We start from the raw sequence: 7,837 nt of genomic DNA, 5'->3' as shown, positions 1-7,837 counted from the left end.
GAAGGTAGTCAAGAGGGAAATAAATTTTCATTATTTAAAGAGAATTTAGGACAAGCGAGGCAGTGTCATTTGTTAAAGAAGCAGACCAGCAGCTTGGATTATTGGGTTTTACACTCAGCCTCTGTCTCTCAACTTAACCTAGGACAATTTAAACACCTATGGGTAACCATAGGAGTAGTCCCTGAACTAATAAGCTGTCCCAGCTACCAACTTACACAAAATAAATGTACATCCACACCCCTCAGTACTCACTGAGACAAATGTCTCACCTTCCTGGGGTCTACTGTGAACACCTTGAATACAAAGATATGTTATGTTTGGTTTTTTTGTCCTCGCTCACACAATGACTTGTCCCAGAAATATTGCTGACAAAAAAGGTGATGAGGAAAAGTGTCTAAAGTGTCAAATCTAAAAGTAACTGAAGTTTACCCTCTTTATCAGAGTTTTTTAAACATCAACCATCTTCCCAAAAAAAAGTCTGAAATATTCTACACCTTTTCCTGCCTTCTCGCTGACTTGACGTCAGCCATATCACCATTAATTGACTTCCTGGCCTATAATAATTTTTTTTTCTGTTTCCTTACTTGCTAACAGAAGCAGCCCTTCCTGCTTCTAATTTGGTCCTTTTAAGCTACTGAGAAATCAAATTAACAAGGCGTATCAGTTCAAGTTAGATTCAGCTGTGAGTAACAGAAACCCAACTGTAGTAGCTTAAATGCAAGAGGCATATTTGCTTGTGTAAAGAAGTGTAGAGGGAAGCAGGGCACCTGGGTGGCTCAGTCCAGGAGACATCTGCCTCTTGATTAAGGCTCCGGTTATGATCTCAGGGTCATGATATTGAGCCCCGTGTCAGGCTCCACAGTGAGTGTGGAGCCTACTCAAGGTTCTCTTTCTCTCTCCCTCGCCGCCCCCTCATCTTGCTCACACTCCCTGTCGTGTCTCTCTCTCTCTCTCTCTCTCTCTCGAAGAAGAAGAAGAAGAAGAAGAAGAAGAAGAAGAAGAAGAAGAAGAAGAGAGTAAATGTAAGCAATCCACGTAGGGGGATTCTAGACCACCTTCTGAGGCCTTTTGTCTTTGCTCTGCTCTATGTGACTTGTCATAGTCTAAGAAAGCTTTTGGAGCTCTAACCTGTACCGATCCCTTGCAAGCAGCAGAAAGAAGGAAGGAAAGAATAACAAAAAGGTACAACTCTCCTCTTTCTACCGAATTGTCCTGAAAGTCCTACCAACATTTTTATGACATTTTATGCACTAAAACTTAGCCACACTGACTCCACCTACCTAAAAAGGGAAGCACAATTCTCCAAACCAGTATATTACATATATATTCAAAGACTCTAAAGGCTGTTTGTTTACTTTATTATTTCCCTGTTCTCAAGATGTAGAGATTACTAGAAATCTTGCCTTTTGATAAGCAGCAATTTTCCTCACTTATCAGGAATGGAGTGTTACAAATAGGGTGTTATCTCTATGTGCCAGTGCTGGGTGACATTTGGAAAGCAGACAAGATCTCATCTTTGTAGATTCTAAGGCCATGTTTTACAATGTCTTAAAATCCATGCCTTCTTTTAAAAACATAAAAATCATATGCCTTCCCTTATTGTTATTAGAAAAAATTAAATTAGTTATTATGATTCAATCTTTGCAAACACTCACATACATCAGTGGAGATTCTGAATTCACACCTGCCACATTACCACCACCTGCTTTGAGAATCACTATTCAAAGGCAATGTCAAGCAAAAGATAGACACAAAGTGTTGGTAGATGGCTTCACAAGAGGCTTGGGATGAAGGCAGTCATGTCTCTGGATCCAGGTCTGATTATTTGGCTTGCTGATTTATTGGCCACCAAATTGGAGAGGTAAACTGGAGATCTGGTCCAAATTAACTATAGTACTTCATGGACTAAAACAGAGACATGAAGGCTAACAAGACCACTAAGTAGATAATGCACTTCAACCAAATGCAAGGAGATATCATATTTAATGGAGAAGAGGATTGTGAGAAAGCTTATTTAGAGCTTCCAAGTACATGAAGATGGCTTCTTGCATTTCGGGGACCCGGTAACTCATTGAATGAATGAATGAATGAATGAATGAATGAATGAATGAATGGGCAATGTATGCTGGTAGGCACAGACCAGGAAATGAGGAGAATGGGGTGGTCAGATGAAAGGAACATCAAATAGTTTGGTGGTTTCCAACCAATAAACAGAAGATCCCAGAGGGGACCTAGTCACTATTGCAAATATCTTCAACCCCTTTTGTGCAATAAGCAATAATCACATTTCTGTAGATTGAAAAGGAAAAGTATAATCACCTTGGTGATGGGTGGTACAGTGTGCCGGAGTATACCCTAGAGTCCACAAAGCTACTACAAGGAGATTTCACAAAAGAAAATCTTCTCAATCTCCCAAATGCTTAGAATCTGGTAGGGAAAGGACAGCTTCAGGTTTCTAACTCTGTGGAGCATTTCCTGTGTATAATGCTTCCCAAAGGTTTCCACCAAAATAGCCCTTGAAGACTGAGAAGAGAGGTTACCGGAGCCTGGAAGGTTTTCTAGCGCATCCCAAAGAACTCCCCAGCATCACGCCTGGAACTTCTTTGAAGTTGCCCCTTAAACATGCATGTAAATTGTATTCTAGCCAATAGATAGAATTTGTTTTCATTTTCTAATTTTCACCGACATTCAAGCATGATTGCCATATTCTCCATCTTATTATATCCTCCATGCCTCCTAATATCCTGAGAGTACACATAGCTCATTTTAAAAACTGAAAATCTGACCTGCAAATGACCCACGGGGTTACTGTGCTTAACCTTGCTTGAATGTTTTCATGTGCCACTTAGATAATTTTTAATGGGGTTAAAAACTGCTCAGCCCTTGGGTATTTCTAAATTATATTCTGCCATCACTTTTAGCTGGGTCTCCCCTCACTTCACCAGCCGAGGGTGGAAAGAGGGGAGATTGTAAGCTGTCAGATGATAGTAATCACCCACACAAAGGGAATGGAGAAAGGGATTTTATGGAATAGCATCTCTGAAAGATCACGGACATGAAACCGGAACTATGTTTTTCAAACGCAAGTAACGTAGGAACTTCTTTCAGAGGAAAATTACGCATAATTTTAAGTGCAGACCTAACCATTTTGACTTCAATGGCCTCTATCAGAAAGCTACGAAAGTAAACAAGAATAGCATAAAACTCCGCATTAAGTACTTCTGTGAGTGTTCTTATACAATTACATAATCAGAATAAATGTGCATGTTAAGTAAAGGCAGAACCAACAAATTAACAGTTTTAATTTTATGTAACCTATGATGTTGTTTAGAAAATAAATCTTTCAGTGTGAATAAGATTCTGTTTATTACATTTGATTTTTTTTTAGTAACTGTAAGTAAAAACTTCAGCACAGAAGTTGTGGAATGTTCATTATAAATTAGTCATCCAGATGCCCAAGAATGTGCTTCACATTTTTGTAATTATCACCAAAGTGAATGAAAAAAATATTTTTTAAAGAATTCTGCATTATCTTTTTTAGAAAGGTTTATTTATTTATTTGACAGAAAGAGCATAGCAGAGGGAGAAGGAGGGAGAGGGAGAGGGAGAAGCAGGCTCCACACTGAGCAGGGAGCCCAATGTGGGGCTCGATCCCAGGACCCCGGGATCATGACCTGAGCTGAAAGTAGACGCTTAACCGACTGAGCCACCCAGGCACCCGAATGAAAAATATTTTGATTATTGTAGAAAATACCCAGCCTTCTAAGAGTACATCCATAGACTACCACTCTTCCTTTTTTTTTCTTTTTTCATTTTTGAAAACTTTTATTTTTTTATTATGTTATGTTAGTCACCATACAGTACATCCTTAGTTTTTCTGATGTAGTGTTCCATGATTCATTATTTGTGTATAACACCCAGTGCTCCATGCAATACGTGCCCTCCTTACTACCCATCACTGGCCTATCCCAATCCTCCATGCCCCTCCCCTCTGAAGCCCTCAGTTTGTTTCCCAGACTACCACCCTTCCATGCCAAGTTTAGATGCATTCATCTAATGCAAAGAATAAAGAGATACAAATATGATGAGAGTTCTTAGCATGCTTCATTGTTCTATCTGTTTCTGTGCCTATCTCCAGCACTAAAGAGAGTGTTGCAAAAAGAAATGCACGGTCTGGCTCTTTAGTGCTTTCCTAGGTCCTAGTACAGTGCCTGGCACATAGAAGGCCCTAAAAATATGTTTATTGAGTCAATGAATGCAGAATTTCCTAGAATTCTACAAAAGGGTTTCAAACTAGGTGCTGATCCACAGAAGAAAGAAAAACTGTGCTACAAGTCGATAGAAGATATGCAGTGATAAAACTTCGGTTATCGTTAATAGGCTCGTCCCTCCCTGGGAGGATGATCACAATAGCTGATGGGATGCAGAGGTCTGGAAAATGACTGGAGTTAATCACGCTACCAAAAGCTTTGGAGGATATTGTGGTCCTGAACCCTGAGGTTACCTGTGATGTGGTTGGTTTATATTTTATTTTCTTAAAAGGCTTTTTCTAGAACCCAAGGAGATAAATAGGTATGTTTGCTAAATAATTTTCAATTTATGTCAACATCAAACTCAAAAGGGAGATGGAACCAGTCATTTAAATCCATCTTTTAAGTATTAATAACATAATTGTGAAATATGATGATCATATGATACTAATTTCATTTTCCTGCCACTTGAAGAGAAGCTGGGAAAGGCATTCATTAATGAACCAGGATAGCTAAATTTCATTTCTTTTCTTTTTTTCCTTTTTTTTGGGGGGGTCCTAAATTTCTTGAACATAAAAATAATCTTATATATTCCTAGGTATGAATTATAAAAGTAAGTAAGTGAAATGAAAAAAAATCTTCTTCTAAAAAAGGCAGAAGATAAGTTTTGGTGTGCACAGAAAAAATCAGATGTCAATGTGTAATTTCCAATCTTTTCCCCCACTCCTAAGAAGATAAACAGAAATATTTTCTCTCTGCAAAAGGCCTAACAACTGACAACGCTACTTGTTTTATCCATCCTAAGGGACAGGTGTGACAAGAAAGACGGATCATATGGTCTGGTAAGAATGGAGGAAATTACATAAAAACACTTTCTCTGTGTAATTTAAGATACAAAGGAAAATTTGTTTTAACGAGAAGCTTTCCATATTGAGAGTTTATAACTTAAATATTACTTTCTCTTCATGTTTACTTGCTCAGACTCCCTTTTTTAATCTTAAAATATAACCTAATTACAATGGGAGGTTTTTGAAGTGGAAATAAGTGGAAATTCATAGCTCTAGAATGGGATCTATAAACATAATGTGTTTTTTTTTGTTTTTTTTAATTCAATTTAATTAACATATAGTGTATTATTAGTTTCAGAGGTAGAATTTAGTGATTCATCAGTTGCGTATAACACCCAGTGCTCATTTCATCAAGTGCCCTCCTTAATGCCCATCACCCAGTTATCTCATCCTCCCACCCACCTCCCCTCCAGCAACCCTCAGTTTGTTCCCTGTAGTTAAGAGTCTCTTATGGTTTGCCTCCCTCTCCGTTTTCATCTTATTTTATGTTTCCTTCCTTTCCCCAATGTTCATCTGTTTTTTTTCTTAAATTCCACCTATGATTGAAATCATATGGTATTTGTCTTTCTCTGACTGACTTATTTCACTTAGCATAATATGTTCCACTTCCATCTATGTCATTGCTAATGGCAAGATTTCATTCTTTTTGATGGCTGAGTAATATTTCACTGTATACCATTCATCTGTCGATGGACATCTGGGCTCTTTCCATAGTTTGGCTATTGTGAACATTGCTGCTATAAACATTGGGGTGCATGTTCCCCTTCGAATCACTGTGTTTGTATCCTTTGGATGAGTACCCTGTAGTGCAATTGCTGGGTCGTAGGGTAGCCCTATTTTTCACTCTTTGAGGAACCTCCATTCTGTTTTCCAGAGTGGCTACACCAGTTTGCATTCCCACCAACAGTGTAAGAGGGTCCCCTTTCTCTGCATCCTCTCCAACATCTGTTGTTTCCTGAGTTGTTACTTTTAGCCATTCTGACTGAGGTGAGGTGGTATCTCATTGTGGTTTTGATTTGTATTTGTCTGATGCTGAGTGATGTTGAGCATTTTTTTCATGTGTCTGTTGGCCATTTGTATGTTTTCTTTGGAGAAATGTCTGTTCATGTCTTCTACCCATTTCTTGACTGGATTATTTGTTTTTTGGGTGTTGAGTTTGATAAGTTCTTTATAGATTTTGGATATAGATTTTTTTTTTTGCTGGGTTGCTACTTGATCAATCAAAAATTGTTTGGGGTCCTTACCATGTGACTGACATGTTCTTATCTAAATATTGCTTGATTCCAAAATTTTTACTTTTAATTTAACACTTTAATACAGTATTACTTGTAAGTTCCCTCACATCCTTGAAGGAATAATGTGGTGGGTGGGTGGATGGATGACGGATGAAGGCATGCACAGATGGATGGGAGGACAGATAGACAGATGGGTAGATGGATATACAGAGAAAGAAATAAAATGCTATTAGCACATGACCAGTAAAGATTGTAAGACAACTTATAAAAAAGCACAAAAATGTGCAATACAGATTCTGGTGCTGCAGAAATTCAGGAGAGCTGATAATTGATGAGATTGATAGAAAAATGTTTTATGTCTTTTAGTCTCACACACTCCAGAAAACTCCACCACCACATGGGACACCCAGATGTTTCTTCTTTCTGTTAAGGCTGCACTCACAGCTGGGAGAAAATCACATGGTGTGTCTCCCTTCCTCTCAGCAAAGTTTCCAGCTTTTATAGCTTTCTTGTTGGTCTCTAGTCTTCTTCCCTCTCACTCTCAGAAGACTGCATCTCCTACTTGCCAGAGAAATGTGTAGAAATCAGATACGAATTTCCTCAATCTCTTTGTTCTCAAATCCAGTGAATATATTTTGGCCCTGGGCTTGCTTGACCTCTCTGAGGCCTCTGACATTGACCAAGGCTTTTCTCTTGTTGAAACATTCCCTTCTTGGCAACCATGAAGTTCCCCTCAACTGAATTCTCTAACCTGTCTGGCTCTTCCTCCTCAGGTCCTTTCATGGGTTCTTCTTCGTGAGTTTAGGGTTGTTATTTGTATTAGTTAGCAATGGCTGCGATAATGGTGCCTAACAAGAAGCCATTCTCAAACTCAGGTGCTTACAGTGACAAGCATTTATTTTCACCCTCTCAAGTCTGCAGCTGAACTGCAGTTCAGTCAAACTAGGGTGGGCTCTCTGCTTCAGACCCTGTGTCAGCTGGACTTGACTCCGGGTTGCAAGTCAGGCTCAACCTGGAGGCCAGTCTGCCTGCTTGTATTCTGGGACCTGTCTGAAGGGACAGTGGCGACAGAGGACATGTTTCTCTCACAGAAGATCACCAGAACATAAGAGGGAAGCCCAATGGCACACATACATTTTAACTATCTGCTTGTATCATGTCCACTAGCATTCTATTAGCCAAAGCAAGTCATAGAGTCCCGCCCAATGTCAAGGTATGGGTGCTTCATTCATCCTCCATGAACCTAGTGCAAGGATGTGGATATATAATGGAATTACCAGGAAGTAAGTAATTTAGAATAATCATTCAATTTTGTTTCCCAGGGTTCTTTCCTCATCCCCTTTCCCTTCTCATCTCTTCTTGGGTTCTTACCCATACTCATTACATGTTAACAATCCCCTCCATAATCTATAGCTTCAATCCCGATTTTCCTGCCAATCTCCAGATCTATATAACTAGCTGCCAAATCTCGGGTTGGAATTACCACAGGCCTCTGAAATGCAAG

Source organism: Ursus maritimus, unplaced genomic scaffold, assembly GCF_017311325.1.
Source record: "Ursus maritimus isolate PB19 unplaced genomic scaffold, ASM1731132v1 scaffold_26, whole genome shotgun sequence".
In the NCBI taxonomy this organism is placed as follows: domain Eukaryota; kingdom Metazoa; phylum Chordata; class Mammalia; order Carnivora; family Ursidae; genus Ursus; species Ursus maritimus.
The sequence above is the reverse complement of the archived record's forward strand: the minus strand, read 5'-3'. Positions refer to the sequence as shown.